The sequence below is a fragment of the Oreochromis niloticus genome, linkage group LG20 (assembly GCF_001858045.2).
Source record: "Oreochromis niloticus isolate F11D_XX linkage group LG20, O_niloticus_UMD_NMBU, whole genome shotgun sequence".
Classification (NCBI taxonomy): Eukaryota; Metazoa; Chordata; class Actinopteri; order Cichliformes; family Cichlidae; genus Oreochromis; species Oreochromis niloticus.
The window spans coordinates 34920388-34936915 of NC_031984.2; positions in this window are offsets into that span (position 1 = coordinate 34920388).

Sequence of the window (16528 nt, forward strand, 5' to 3'; positions counted from 1 at the left end):
GGGGGCAGTCAACTGCCAGGACTGATTGGGGGGTGAGGGTGAAAAAAGACAAGGGATGAAGAAGGGAGGGGAGAGGGGTTAGGGGAGAAAGATGAGGCTACATCGGGTGAGGAAGTAGCAGTGTCCCTCCTCTGGAACAAGCGGAAGCGCTTTTTCTTCTTTTTCAGGCACTTTTCCATGAGTGCTTTTTTCCCCAGGATGAGGGTTCTCAACTCATCGATTTTTTCTGCATTTTTGTGCATCTCTTCTAACTGCTCATTTCTTCTCTGGATTTCTTGGCGCGTACGCTGCAGGTCTTCATGCATTTTCTCTTGTTGTTGCTTTTGTGCCTGCATTTCAGTGTGTTCACACCTCAAGTTGTTGAAGTTCAACAACATCCCATTAATGAGCTCTGAGTTGTTTCTCGCCATTCCATTGATCCTATGCTGCATCTCTGAGTATCATTTTTCCAGTTTTTCCTTCCCTCCTTCCAGTTCAGTTGTTTTGTCCTTCATTTCATTACAAAATTCTTGCAGTTTTACATTTTTCCTCTCAGAGTCCTGGAGAAGAAGTTTCTCTTCTTTCTGTCTTTCTTGCTGTTCTTTTTTTCCTTTTTTTTCTTTTGGCGCAGTGTTTGATCAAGCTTTACTTCCAGCGCTCTGTAGTTTTCCTCCATGACTTTGAGTTTGCCCTGCCTCTCGGAGGATTTCTTTATTTTTTTCCAGCGCTTCATCAAGCTTTCTTTGGAGCGCCTGATTTCTTTGATGTATGTATTGGAGATCCCAATGTATCTTCTCAACAGTAGCTTTCCTGTCTTGAAGCTGGTTGGACATTCCTTGTAATTCAGCGCTCTTTTCCTCGTTCTCTTTAAACAGGAACATAATCTGTTTTTCTGCTTGACCAAACATTATATCCCAGCCCTCATTAATAATTTGAATGCCGGGCTGGCTTTGTCTTTCTTCCAGGTGTTTATTTTATGCTTCCATTTGTCTGCACTTCTCCTCTAGTTGGAGTTTCAAGTCTTTACTTTGTCTAATTTTGTTCTGTAGGTAGTACTTTTCCTTCCTAATTTCCTGTAATGCCCTTTGGATAGATAAGACGCCATCTGCGGAAATTGTCCGGCCACGCCAGGAAGGAGAGGCGGCGTAATCTTTGTTGGTGTGTTCTTGGATACATATTGGAGTCTGTACACGGTGACTCTGAAAAGGTTTCAGAATGTTTCTCTCGTGAACGTTTGAAAGCTTCGAACACAACTGCTGCGAACAAAACGACTAAAAAATTGCTGCTTCTAAATCCTCTTTATGCAAAAACTTCAAAGGATTGACGATTCTAAAGGTGTCCTTATGACATCATCACCCTGTAAGCTAACGAGAGTGTCACATGATATTTTAGAATGGGGATTTTTTTTTAAACCATTTTCAAATGTAACGTATTATTTAGGTGTTTCTTAGTTTCAGAGTAGTTGGTTAGTTTACTTTTCCCTCTGTTGTTTAGCCAATTAAGAAATTCCACGAACATCCATAGTGTTATTTTTGAAAATAAAAGTGTTATTGCAATAACACACAACAGTATACTACATAATAGAGCTATAATAAATGCTGTTGTTTTTTTAAATTGTTGTACTTCTATAAAAGGGAAAGAACATGTATTTAATGTAAAAATCTCTATTCATCTAAAGGGTAAAACAAGAAGGGATAAAGGAAACAACCTTTTTTTGCTTGATTTAATGAATAAAAATAACTGCAAGCAAAGTAGTGACAAAGATACTTGGGCAGGTTGTCATACTATAGAAAATAGAGACACAGGCTGCCCAGGTGGAAGCCGTGGCCGAATAAAGTACTGGAGCAATAGGAATGCAATCTCTAAAAGCTCTGTGCTCATCTGAGCCTCACAGTGTGATGAAACAGCTGTGTGCAGGCAGGAAAAGGAGCCAAACTGCAGACTCCAGAGACAAACGTGAACTCAAACAGCTTTAATGCTAAACTCAAACAGAACAAAACTACGACTCCAAATAACTTACACAGGGATACAGAACACACAGCATCAATAAGGGTAGATAAGGCAGATCACAACACAGACCAAAGAGAACACAGGGCTAATATACACAGAGGGAACAATCAGGGAATGAGAGACAGGAGGGAAATACAGCTGGGACAAATCAGGGCTGACGAGACAAAGGAAGCAAAACCAGACACATTAACATAAGACATGGACCTTCAAAGTAAAACAGGAAACATAACACAGAGATGCAGACTTGACACAGGGATACAGCAACTATGGAACAGAACAGAAACCAGAAGGTACAACTCTGACAAAGAAACCAAAAGACTAGAAATGATAAATAAAGGCAAAAACCAAAGTACAATAATAATGAAAACTCTAAACTCTGGGTCAACGACCCAGGCACCCTAACACACAGCTAACTGAATTAAATGTACAGCTGAGGCATGCAGTATGCTCACCACTTTTATGTATTCAGTATGAGGGTTGGGGTGAAAGACAAATGATCAGGCATGACAATCGTTTAAAAAAAAATCAGATAAAACATTGCAAATAATTCTTTCTGTTTTTTCCGCATTTGTGCCACTGAAATGAATTGAAAATGTGTATGCAATTAAAGTGTTTTAAAGATTTGGCCTTTTGGACAGAATAATCCTAAACATGATGACCTAAATAGTGACACACACACACGTATGAATTCGCTGGTTTCAGCTGAAATAATTTCAAAAGCCAAAACAAATGAAATAATCACACCATGTAATCACTTTAATCACATTTCTCTAATTAACCTACTCTGAGCTAATGCTGATTTTGAGAGGAAAGGAGGGGAGTGGGCATGCCTTGGCCACGGCACATTTATCTCTGTTCTGTGCAGATATAGTCCAACAGGAAAGCAGCAACCCTTGGAAATTCAATCCCCCAGGAATACAGTTGAAATCAAAATATTCTTAAAGATAACAGAAAACAGTGGAAATTCTCGGAAGCTGCATCCAGAAGGAAAGCAATGGAAATTCAAATCCACCTATATTTCCAAATAACACAAGAAAAATGAGCAGAAAAAAGCAAAAAAAAGGCGTATCTGCTGAAATTTCACAGAGTACAATAACCTCAGTTTGATCTGAATTAAGAAGCAGAAAGTTAGCGGCCATCCAGGTCTTTATGTCTTTAAGACATTCCTGCAGTTTAACTAATTGGTGTGTGTTACCTGGCTTCATGGACAGATAGAGCTGGGTGACATCTGCATAGCAGTGAATATGTATACTATGTCTTCTAATGATGCTGCCTAAGGGAAGCATGTATAATGTAAAGAGAATTGGTCCTAGCACTGAACCCTGCGGGGCTCCATAAATAACCTCAGTGTGTGAAGAGCTGCACTGCAACATTAAGTTAAGTTTCATTACTAAGATGGAAACAGAGGATTTAATGGGATCGAGTTGTTCATGTTTTCCTACACTATATTGCTGAAATTATTCACTCACACATCCAAATCATTGAATTCAGGTGTTCCAATCACTTTCATGGTCACAATTTTATAAAATCAAGCACCTAGGCATGCAGACTGCTTCTTCAAACATTAGTCAAAGAATGGGTCACTCTCAAGAGCTCAGTGAATTCCAGCGTGGTACCGTGATAGGATGCCATCTGTGCAGTCAAGAAATTTCCTCACTACTAAATATTCCACAGTCAACTGTTAGTGGTATTATAACAAAGTGGAAGCAAATGACAGCAATTTAACCATGAGTGGTAGGCCATAAAAACTCAATGGATGCTGAGGTGCATAACACGCAGAGATTGCCAACTTTCTGCAGAGACAGTCACTACACACCTCCAAACTTCATTTGGCCTTCAGATTAGCTCAAGAACAGTGCACAGAGAGCTTCATGACATGGGTTTACTTTGCTGAGCAGATGCATCTACGCCTCAATCTGGCACCAAAATGTTATCAACAAATCCTTTAAGTTCTGTGTGTTGCAAGGTGGCGCCTTCATGGATTGGACATCCCACAAATGCTCGATTAGATTGAAATTTGGAGGCCAAGTAAACAACTCAAACCATTCCTGAAACATTTCGCCTTTGTGGCTAGGCACATTATTCCTGCTGAAAAAGGCAATAGCCATTAGAAGAAAGGGTGTATGTGGTCTGCAGCAATGCTTAGGTACTTGATATGTGTCAAAGTAACATTCACATGGATGGCATGCCTCCCCATGTAAAACGTTGAGCCTTGGCTTCCCATAGTTGGTTCACCATTGTTCCTGCTTTGTAAAACTTTTGGAAGATACTGACCACTGCAGACCGGAAACACCCCAATAGATCTGCAGTTTTGGAGATGCTCTGACCCAGTCACATCAATTTGGTCCTGACTGTACACATTTTACTTTTCCTATTCATTCATGTTCATGGTACAGATATCAGTAAAGCTGCACTCCAGACAGGTCAGTATCTCTCTGAAATGAAAAAGGGAGTAAGCATTGCATAAACAGGAAAACAATTACATCACAAGAGTGACATAATTCAAATACAATGTTTCATCAATATCCCCAATTTTTTTTTAATAGTTTGAATCACAGCTCATCTTGCAAGCTAAACGTTGTAGTTATATTTAAATTCTGCTATGCCTGTGGTTACCATTACATATCACAACTGAGTCACTGTGCAAGATATGTTTTAATGAAAAAGTGTTTTGAGATTTACGAAAGATTAAATCAGATATGACAGCTGTAATTAGGTAAAAACAGTTTAAAATTTGGTAAACAAATGAGTTTGAAGGATACAGTGAATCAGTCAGAGACAATATAGAAACACTGGTGGTGCTCCCAGCCATGAAACAACATGTTCTTATATAGTGCTTTTCTACTCCACCTGAGCTCTCAAAGTGCTTTATACGTGCCTCATTCACACAAGTACTTTTTTTTTTCTATCCAATAGATTTATTGGAGAGCAATGTGGGCTTAGTCTCTTGCTGAAGGACATTTGCATGCAGACTGGAGCAGCCAGGGATTGAACCTTATTAGATTTTGTCAGCTTATCTCATTAATACGAATAAATAGAGGATATTTAGCTATGAACTCCTTTTAAATAATATGTTTACAGTATGTTTGAATTCGGGTCTCATTTAAAACAGTATAGTATGTAGACTTTTGAAGAAATAAAAAGAACATAAATCTCTCTCTCTTGTTTTCTACTGTGGCCAACATTCCACTGAACTTGGTCTGTCAGGCGTAGACCTGTCGATGCAATCTAAATTAGAAATTCTAATGCGCATGTCACCTCTTTGAACTTCAGGCTTGAAGAAGTTTGAGTTTGGCACTCCCTTGGATATGCAGGCACAGTCTGTGCATTGATCCCTCTGAATTTGTTTGGCTTTGACAGGCTAGTTCTTTTCACTTTCTCCCTTGCTCCCTTCATTTGCTCACTGACTCGCTCATTCTCTTTCTTCTCTTCTTTCTGCAGAACACTTTTGACTCTTCCTGTTTAACATGAGCAGAAGTCAAAGATGTGAACACACACACACACACACATACACAGAACAAAAGATGCAGACTTCAGTAGTTTTACTGAAGTTGATAATGGAAGGGTGTGCATGATAACACGTTTATGCTAACACAAGCCAAAGAGGTGCGAAACAAATCTTTTCTACTGGTATTTCTAGATAATACGAAACAAGTCTCTAGTGCCAGGAGATGGTATGATACCAGAACTGGGTCATTAACGGGTAATTAGACTTGGATACATATTTGGATACATTTTTATAGTACCAGGTATACTGAGGTAAAATGCACAATTTATTTCTCATTCATTACTTTGTTGTTTTATGAAACAACAGTATGAAGGTCTGAAAATAAAATGTGAACGTCACACCACAGTGATTCTGTCATTTAGTACAACATTATCCAGTAGTGCAATACCATCCTGTCTCTAAGACTCTAGCACCTGCTGCTACACCCCAATTAGGTGTTTTTGTTTGATGACATCATCCAGGCAAGTAGTAGTATATGCAGCATTGGGATGCAGCACCTGATTCGTGAGGAGCTGAAAGGTGGTTGGGTTACCAAACAACCTGTGTGGTGCTGTATGTGGCTAATGCAGCCTGGCAATCAAGAGAACACATCCTATGGGCAGCCCTGCAATTTGGCAATATCTGCCCTGAGATGGACATCATCTCAACGACCGGCTGAAAGGTTGTTTCACCATGCTCACCAGAGAGAAAAACTCTGCCTCCTTCCACAGTTTTCAGAGGTTGAGGTTGGTAAATCTGTGTTGCCTCTGTCAGTCCACACAATTTCATAGATGACATACCCCGCTCTGCACCTTCTTGACGTCAAAGGAATCTTACCACCTGATGAGTTGAGCCATTCAGGTGTAATTAGTAATACAGCATCATGCTTGTTTTTTTCCACTAAAAAACAGTCGCAGCACATTCATGGTTACAGCCAGGTCAGTGTCATAGTCAGAAATACACAGCGGCAGTACAGATTAAAATGTTAACAGTTTTACTACTGTTTGTGTTTACTGCCACCATCTTGGGTGGTTAACTCGGGGTTTCCACACAGGAGGGGGCATTCCAGGTTGTTTTTTTTATGCTCTAAAAACCACAAACATGTTCAGCGTTTTTTAAACAATAAAGTTATATACAACTATTTACCTAAAAACGCAGACAATGCCTCTGGCAATTATTTGGGCCACTCCAAAGAATAGTTTGTCTGCCACAAGACAGAGAACATTGCAGGTGTAAAACCTGCAGGCCTAACAACGCGAGGTGTATCACTCCTCCTCTTTTTCACCTGAAGACAGTGTTTACACCGCAATCTGCCTTTGGTGGCTTTTTAGCAGCAACTGTGACATTCACTCATTCTTTTGACACACAAAGTAAAACAAATGACAAGACAACACACTAACTACACACTCCAAACACACTAAATGTCTCACATCTGAAACCTCACCATGGATGTCTCTTTCTTGCCGTCGTCACTCCCAAAACTTTGCCCTTTTCCTGAACAACCAATTCCCACGTGTTGCCATATAAATCCACCAATGCTGTTTATTCTGCACTAAACATGTTGATACTATTCAGAAAAAAACATTGTGTATATTTCTTTAACAGAAGTTTGGTTTTGGTGGTGTTAGGGTTCAAATATTAAGGAGGGATATAGGAGGAAATCCAAATAACAACACTGATCCGGCCAGGTGGAGTCAAACGATGATTTTTAATGAACACGCGTGGGGAGATGTACACTGCAAAACATCAGCTGTAGATCTCCGCCCAATAACTACACAGGAATGGTTTTATATTATATCATCAGGGTATGTTTACCGACGCCCCCTCATACGTCATCTGATACAATACATGCATACGTCAAGTCAAAACCACAAACGTTCAGTTAACTTTTGACACAGTCTAAAAGAACATTTGCTTCGTCTCCTCGCCAAGTGCTTCCTGTTGAACTTCCCACTTTCGCTTATGTCTGGAACAGCAGACGCACGTCCTAGAACAAACTGTCACTTATGCAAGCACAAAATGCAGTTACAAGTAAAATATGTTTGAACTCTTGCCTAGAAATGAGTCTACCGACTATGTGTGTGTGTGTGTGTGTGTGTGTGTGTGTGTGTGTGTGTGTGTGTCTCGACCTCAGATGCACTCTGTCTCACCTCCCCAACTAAACTTATGACCTCTCACCAAACAGAGAGACAGAAGCCACTCTCATATGTGTAATAACCGAACTGAAACTATGTATATGTAATCTATTAAATAAATGTTTTAATCAAGGACCTCTACTAAAAGCTTAATCAAAAGATATAAATGAATAGAAGACAATAATGAATAACCTAGTTATTCAAATAGCATCATCCAAAGAGCTCCTCAAAGTAACTTGCACTTAGATTCTGCTTTAGTTTCACTTTCACAAGCACGCTCAAAAGCCTGCACTTCCTGTCTACTTTGGCACAGAGTGTACTCAGAGTTAGGCCTTTCTTTTATAAGTAATGTAATCTGCATATAAACATTTAAGATTATAAATTCAACTCAACAGTTTAAAGTGGTTATAACTGGACCTGTAATAAAAGGTCAACATGATACCAGTATGTTTAAACATCTGAATGCGATATCAATGCAATGGTAATGATGATGATCACAAACAATAGCAGTAAAATATTTCCCTGATCCCCACAGTGGCCTATCAATACAATTTATAAACAGGTGTGTAGTTAGAATCTTTTTGCTATTTCATTTAAATCGGTCATGTTGGTGTTCATTCAAAACGTGCTATGGCACAGTCATAGGAGTCAGTTGCTACTGGCAACAAAAAAATCAAGCTCATCTGTGCTATGGGCTAAACCATAGATAGAGGATCAGACCAGAGCCTGGATCTCACCTGCCTCCTTTCCTTTCCTTTCTTGTTTGTTTGTTTGTTTGTTTTTGTGTGTGTGTGTGTGTGTGTGTGTGTGTGTGTGTGTGTGTGTGTGCGCGCACGCGCGCCGGGGGGGGGGGGGGTTATATGCAAAACCATATATTATACTCTCTATAATATCCCAGCGCTAGCTGTGCACACACACGTTTTGATAGTGGAATGAAAAGTAGAGAGCTAGAGGTTGAGAGATCATATGATCATATGACCATGACAGCTAAAGAAAAAAAAAGTGTGTAAGTATTGTTTTGTGTGGTAATGTATTGTTAAAGCTAATTTTTTTAAGGGTTGGTAGTAATTTTATCTAATTTCCTGTAAAATACTTGTAATTTCAAATAAAGTACCTTGAAATTACATACCATTAAAGAGTAATTATGCCCTTAGTTGCAGGTTGTATTATAAAGTGTTACCTACAAAGCGCTTTTCTACTCTAACTGAGCACTCAAAGCACTTTACACAACTTGCATCATTCACATCAGGACCTTTTTTTCCTATGTTCTTTCTAACTTTTACACACATGCTCTGATGGATGGGGTTAGTACTTTGACATGCAGACTGGCGCAGATGGGGATCGAACCAATATATAAACATGTCAACCCTCATATAATCAAATAAACCAAACTAGAAAGTCAAAAGTCAAACACTCTGAATATAAAATGAAAATAAAGAAGAAAATATTAGACATTAAGAGAAATAATATTAAAAGTAAACAGTGCTAGAGGAGCTGGGGCTAGAAAAAAAGCCTCTCTCATCTTAACAGCTGTATTTTATTGACAATGACCTTGAGGAATATAATATGGTGGTTGCTGCCAATAGCTTGTAACTGTTCAACCAGATTTAACATGGAAAACTGATCCTGGGACAACAGAGAAAATCTACTTTAATAGAGAGAAACCAATATTCACCAATATTCCTCACAGCTGTAGACGAAAAACTAGAATGTTTTTCAAATTGTTAAGATATGTAATAAGAAATCTTTGGACTGTAATATCAATAAGAAAGTGGTTGAAAATTGTTGAGGGTATTTTAAAACCCTTGTTGCACTTCTGCATAAATCAACAATAAAAACTCTTCAGAAAATGAGGATTTCTCTCTTTAGTACCTCAATTCTCAAAAATGATTTGTAACCTGAACATGTGTCTCTCTATCTATAAAGAGATGATCTATACTGCTCGCCCAAGTGCAATGTCTACAATATCTGAATCTAGGTTTGGGAAGGAGATTGGCGGTAGCAACTCTGTAAGAGCAATAAGACTTCCAACGCACATAACACGCACGACCACAGGTTTGTGAAACAAAGTTTGCTTTATATATATTTTCTTTGGATCAGTTCCCTTTGCTCATTCTCAATGTAGGGATACCTTCAAATGCAGTAACCATGTCAAATGCATCACAAAAATAATTGAAACAATCAAAATAGATGTAAGACAAGAAAGAAAATACAATATTTCAACACCCCAAAGAAAAGGAAAAAGAAAAGAAAAAGTGGTACCACTAGACTTTTACTGGTTGTCAACTGTCAGTTTTTATGATGTCAGTTCATTTAGTTACCAGTTTATTTGGGTTTGAGAACAAAAAACAACCTGAGTCCCAGGCGAAGAAAAAAGTAGCAAAAGAAAATGATAAAGTATCTCTCAGGTGGACTTCCTTTTGTTTTTTTCCCTACCGCCCTCCTGGTACGGCAGGCACAGAAGGCCTCCACAGCAGCAACAGTGTCTTAGATCCATGATACCAGCTCCTCACTCAGCACACATGGAACTGTCCCTCAAAAAAAAAAAAAACAGTCTGCACACAAACATGCAGAACATTAGATGTCCACATTCCTTAAATGTCCTCGGTTATTTTTAAATATTAAAATAAATTGCATCTTGTGACAGATTAAAAGTAAATACACTGGCATTACTATGCATCACCCGCAGTTACAGCTACAGCACACCTACTGCACGTGAACTGCGCATAACCATTTAGCTGGCCGCGGCAGAACTAGCAGGCCCAAGAAGGTAAAAACACTAAACACTCATAATAAACAAAACTGTCACAACATCGCAATACTATGAAAACACATCTTAAACATCATTAAACACATTTACTACTATTCTGACTGGTTAGTGTTTTTTTTAGTGCATTGAACTGCAATAGCGGTGCTAAGTGAGCTAGGCTAACTCACCAAAATAGTTCAAAAAGTTCGAAGAAACACTCCGACTCCTTCGAGGTAGGTACCCGTCTGTGGTTCACCGCTTACGACAGCTCTCTCACAAATGATAATGGAACCTCTTTTCTCTCTTTCAACTGGAAAAAAGTGCTTCGCGGCAGCATGGAGTTTTTCCTTGCCGTCTTTTTGGATGGCATTACCTTGGCCTCCAGTAACACTGTGAGGAACCTTGGAGTGATTATTGACCAGGACATGTCCTTCAATGCACATATTAAACAACTATGTAAGACTGCTTTCTTCCATTTGTGCAACATCTCTAAAATTAGAAATATCCTGTCTCTTAGTGATGTTGAAAAACTAGTTCATGCATTTATTACTTCCAGGCTGGACGACTGTAATTCATTATTATCAGGATGTCCTAAAAACTTCCTGAAAAGCCTTCAGCTGATCCAAAATGCTGCAGCAAGAGTCCTGACAGGGACTAGAAAGAGAGAGCAGATTTCTCCTGTTTTGGCTTCTCTTCATTGGCTTCCTGTTAAATCCAGAATTGAATTCAAAATCCTGCTCCTCACATACAAGGTCTTAAATAATCAGGCCCCATCTTATCTTAATGACCTTGTAGTACCATATCACCCTATTAGAGCACTTCGCTCTTGCACTGCAGGCTTACTTGTTGTTCCTAGAGTATTTAAAAGTAGAATGGGAGGCAGAGCCTTCAGTTTTCAGGCCCCTCTTCTGTGGAACCAGCTTCCAGTTTGGATTCAGGAGACAGACACTATCTCTACTTTCAAGATTAGGCTTCAAACTTTCCTTTTTGCTAAAGCATATAGTTAGGGCTGGACCAGGTGACCCTGAATCCTCCCTTAGTTATGCTGCAATAGACGTAGGCTGCCGGGGATTCCCATGATGCATTGAGTTTTTCCTTTCCAGTCACCTTTCTCACTCACTATGTGTTAATAGACCTCTCTGCATCGAATCATATCTGTTATTAATCTCTGTCTCTCTTCCACAGCATGTCTTTATCCTGTCTTCCTTCTCTCACCCCAACCGGTCGCAGCAGATGGCCCCGCCCCTCCCTGAGCCTGGTTCTGCCGGAGGTTTCTTCCTGTTAAAAGGGAGTTTTTCCTTCCCACTGTCGCCAAAGTGCTTGCTCATAGGGGGTCATATGATTGTTGGGTTTTTCTCTGTATGTATTATTGTAGGGTCTACCTCACAATATTAAGCACCTTGAGGCAACTGTTGTTGTGATTTGGCGCTGTATAAATAAAACTGAATTGAATTGAATCAAACATAATGAAATGGGGAGGAAGCAAAACTGAAAACATTAACACAAGACTTTCAAAGTAAAACAGACATTCACAAAGACACGGACTAGACACTGAGACATAGAGACATGACTGACTGGGGAGACAGAGGGAACATGGAGACAAGAGTGACTAGACATGGAAAGGGGGACACAGGAAAAGTACAGAGTAGACATGGGAACAGACACGAAACACAGGCTAACATAAATACTAAGGAACGAAGGACTCCAATCACTAAGAACATAAGAAATAAAGATAACCAAAACCAGGAATAACAGTAGTCATTGAATATTAAATCAGAATCTGAAACCCAAATACTGGCTCGCAGACCCAGTACAGTGACAGCAAGACACAGAATAGATTTGTTTGAGCCAAGAAACACAAAAAAATGGGCATTAGACAAGTCTAATCTGAGAATCCTAATTTGAGATCTTTGGTTCCACTCACCGTGTCTTTGTCCGTTGCAGAAAAAGTGAACTGATGGTCTCTACATGCATGGTTCCCACTGTGAAGCATGGAAGAGGAGGTGTGATGGTGTGGGGGGGCTTCGCTGGTGACACTGTTGGGGATTTATTCAAAATTGTACGCAAACTACACCAGCATGGCTACCACAGCATCCTGCAGCTCACGCCATCCCATTGATCACTCATTTTGAAGCAGCTGGATAATGTAGTGGTAAAACTACACATCTTTGGATTGGGAGTCATAAGTTCGATTCCTATCCAGTAAGGGTCCTGGCTAGACCTTCCCATGCTAAAAACCAAGCCCTAGAATGGTGCGGCCACATCTGCAGCCTGTCTGCAGCTCAGACACAAAACATTTCACTGCATGTTGTACTCTGTATGATTGTGTATGTGATGAATAAAGCTTAGGGGTGGGTGGGGGTATTTGGAAGACTCTGAAATATAAAACATGTTTTGAGTTATATTACACTTTTTGTAATATTGTACCCGTCTACAATACCTGACAACTATTTTGCATTTTTGCTCCATTGCAGTCCTTTCATTGAGCTTGTTTGTTCACTTGTTTTACCACTGATCTAACAAGAGGATAACAAGAAGGAAAAAAATGTTACATGCAAGGATTCAGTCTAATCATAGTAGAGCAAAAGATCCAATCCTATTCCCTGTCTTTGATACTGTCTTTACATACTGAGTTGCAGTTCTTTACTCCACCTCACAAAAGCATTGGAGTGCATGAGTCAAATCCTGCTGAGCTTCACAGCAAAAACAATCTTGTAGCACCTCCAAGTGGTCATATCAGCCCGTATCAGGTTGTGTACAAAAGAGTGAGGTGTGGGGAAACCAATTTAAATAGTTTTACCTATGCTCAGTATGTGCAGACATTTCATAAAAGATCAGGGATCCACAGGCTGATCTATGTTTACAGCACTTCTGTTTAACATTTTAAAGTTTCAACCTGTCAGTGTCCAAGTAACAAAACCTTTATTTTTGTCTGCTTCTGCAAATTCAATAATCACATTTACAGTTTTTTCTGATGGCTTAAGCACATTTTTGTAACTATTGGCATTTTTGCAAAACTCTACACACAAATAAGAAAACTCTTCACCCAATCAGCAAAACATTGTAGTTTTCTTGTAAAAGCGAATAACCTTTGCTTAACTCTCCACACCTTTGTAAAAATGGTATTTTCGTATCCAACAGTTAATACAAGCCATCATATTAATAAGCACACAATGCACCAACTACACACTGATGGTATGAATAAAAATCACATCTGGCTTTTGCTTTCTCTGTGCACAAGGTAGGCTATGTCAGTTTGAGCTCATACTTTTGTCATAGATCCGTAAGCATAGAGGGATCCAAACTTCAAGTACTGGTGTTTATTCACACACATCAAAACAAACACAAGTGTTTATTTCCAAGTCAAAACAAAATAGTAATTTCACTGAGGAAAAAAAAGAAATCAGTCTACATCGTGTCGTCTCTGTGGATCTGGCCACAAAATTTCATCGACATCACATGTAATGTCCTCCAGTCCAAGGCACCGGAGAAAATATCTTCTGGAATGGCGTATCCAGGCCTGACATGATGCCTGGTCAATATCCCCACATGCCTCCTCCATTGCCTGTAAAAGGGCTATGCATTGATGGGGATGACGGTCATAGACCTTCCAGCACCAGGCAGAGAAGAACTCCTCGATGGGATTTAAGAATGGAGAGTATGGGGGGAGGATGAGTACAGTGAAGGATGGGTGGTCTGTAAACCAGCTGCGGACCAAAGCAGCCCTATGGAAACTAACATTGTCCCATATGATGACATATCTGGTCTGCTCTGGTCTCTGAACAGTGAGCATGTCATGTAAGGTGTCCAGGAATGTAATAATGTGTGCAGTGTTGTATGGGCCTATGGTTGCATGATGGTGAACAACACCATTTTGACTTATAGCTGCACACATGGTTATGTTACCACCACGTTGTCCTGGGACATTGATGATGGCACGGTGTTCAATAATATTCCTTCCCTCTGGACAAGACAAAACAAATCCAACACATCAGGCCCATGCACAGCACTACAGTATGCACTTCCACATTCAGAACCAATGACACTAGCTTACCTGCACATAGTCATATCGCAGTTGCTTTACACGTTCTGTGTTTCTCTCGAAAGGAACTCTGTAAATTTGCTTCATTCTTATTCTGTGGCGGGCAAGTACACGACTCAGTGCAGAAATGCTTGCACTGTGTATATTTTGAAAGATGGTGTCATTATCAATTATGCGCTGCTGTATTTCACGCAGTCTTATTGCATTATTGGCAATCACCATGTTCACTATATGGGTCTCTTGCTCTGGAGTGAACATTCTGCCTCTGCCCCCAACATCTGGACGTCTAGCAATTCTGTAAAGTAATAATTTCAGTATTTTTGCATGTATGGTACTGTTGTGTTTCTCATTAGAGTATGGCCGTGCTACAAAGTACTTACCGATTCTCATTTCGAAATGTCCTAATGATGCCTGCCACAGTGTAGCGGCTCAGTTTAGGCTGAACCCGTTGGCCAGCTTCCCTCAGGGTCATCCCATGGTTGATGACATGGTCCACTATTGTAGCTCTGATGTCATCAGTTATTCTGTTCCTTACTCTTCTTACCCTTCCTCTTTCCCCTCCTCGTCCTCTTCTTGCTCCTCCACGTCCTCTTCCTCCAACTTCTTCACCTCCACGTCCTCTCCCTCGGCCTCCTCTGATTCTCACTCTTCTCACTCTTGCTGCTCCTTCCATTGTACTCCACGTAGACAGCAAAGTGGACTAATTATCTAAAACAGTTTTCACATGTGACAGTGTGCCAGACAGTTGGCAAAATAGTGTTAATGATAGCCATACATGTGTATAGTTTTGCTAGGAGTTTGTTGGAAATTTGGTAATTGAGTGTAAAGCAGTGAGTTGTGTTTACAGTTCTGCAAAAAGAGTGCTGTGCAGTGGATTGTGCCTACAGTTTTGCAAAGTGTGTGTTACAAAATGGCAAACTGAGTGCAAAGCAGTGTTTGTGCTTTTAGTTTTGCAAACTCAGTGAGTGGTTTTGCTATAAGTATTAATAGTTTTAGAAATTGTGCTATAAGAATCACAGTTAGGGTTTAAGCATTCAGATTATACTATCTTAATTAATATTAATTAATTAATATATTATCTTAATTATACTATTAATACTTAACTTTCAGTGCTGAAAGTTAGAATTTTTAACTTTTTTCTACAGCAGTCTTTCACACACATATACAGACAGGCAAACTCAGTCCAGACTTTTCTTTTACAGATTTATGTTTAAAGTGATGTTGATAGATTTTACTTCTTTTTTCTTTGCTTTTCTGGCTCCATCAGTAAACAAACAGGATCATAAAATGTTAAATTAAAGTGTAATTTGTGTTCACAGACTTCCCTACTCAGCAAATAAATAAAAATAAAGATAAAAATATTGCACATTAAAGTCAATGTATAGTCAATTCTTAATTAAGTGAGAATGTTTTTTAAAGAATCCTTTTTTGTCACTACAACAGTTAATTTTTGTTTATTTTGTTTAATAAGTTTATTATTTACTTTAAAAAAAAACTTTTAACAGGTTCTGTAGCTGTTTAATGCTCACTATGACTTTTCTAATGATTGGTACTGTGCAGGTAGTATCCAGTGTATTTAGAATATATTAAAGTGGGTTTCTTTACCTTGGATTATAAATTAGATCAAAGCCAGGACAGAATTTGGGCAAAGTTTTTAAGTAAATATAAAATACTTTGTTATCTTACTTTAGGTTTTTTGTTTAAGTATAGCAACAAAAGCAGAGCAGTAGGTAGAATAACTGTTTAGGTAATACAATACAAATATAAAACAAATGTTCTCCCTTTCACTCAGCTATTTGTTTTGGCTTTAAAAAAATACTTCAAACAAAACACCAAATAGTGAAGAACAGAGGTTTTGTTTAGAGGTTTTTGTTCAGGAACAGTATCATGTTCACATTTTTCCTTTTTATTGCACGTCAGCTATGACTTAGTAACTGTCCTGAGGGAATTGTTGCTGCATTGTTTTTTCACCAAAGTAGTGCATCGTGATCCTGAGGAATTAGTTTCTCTTCTCAAAAGCTACACCATTCAGTTAGGAAATAGAATGTATTCTGATGTACCACTTCTCATTCTGGTCGGGAGCCCGCAGTGCCTCTGACTGGAAATCACTGCAGGCAGTGGTGAGG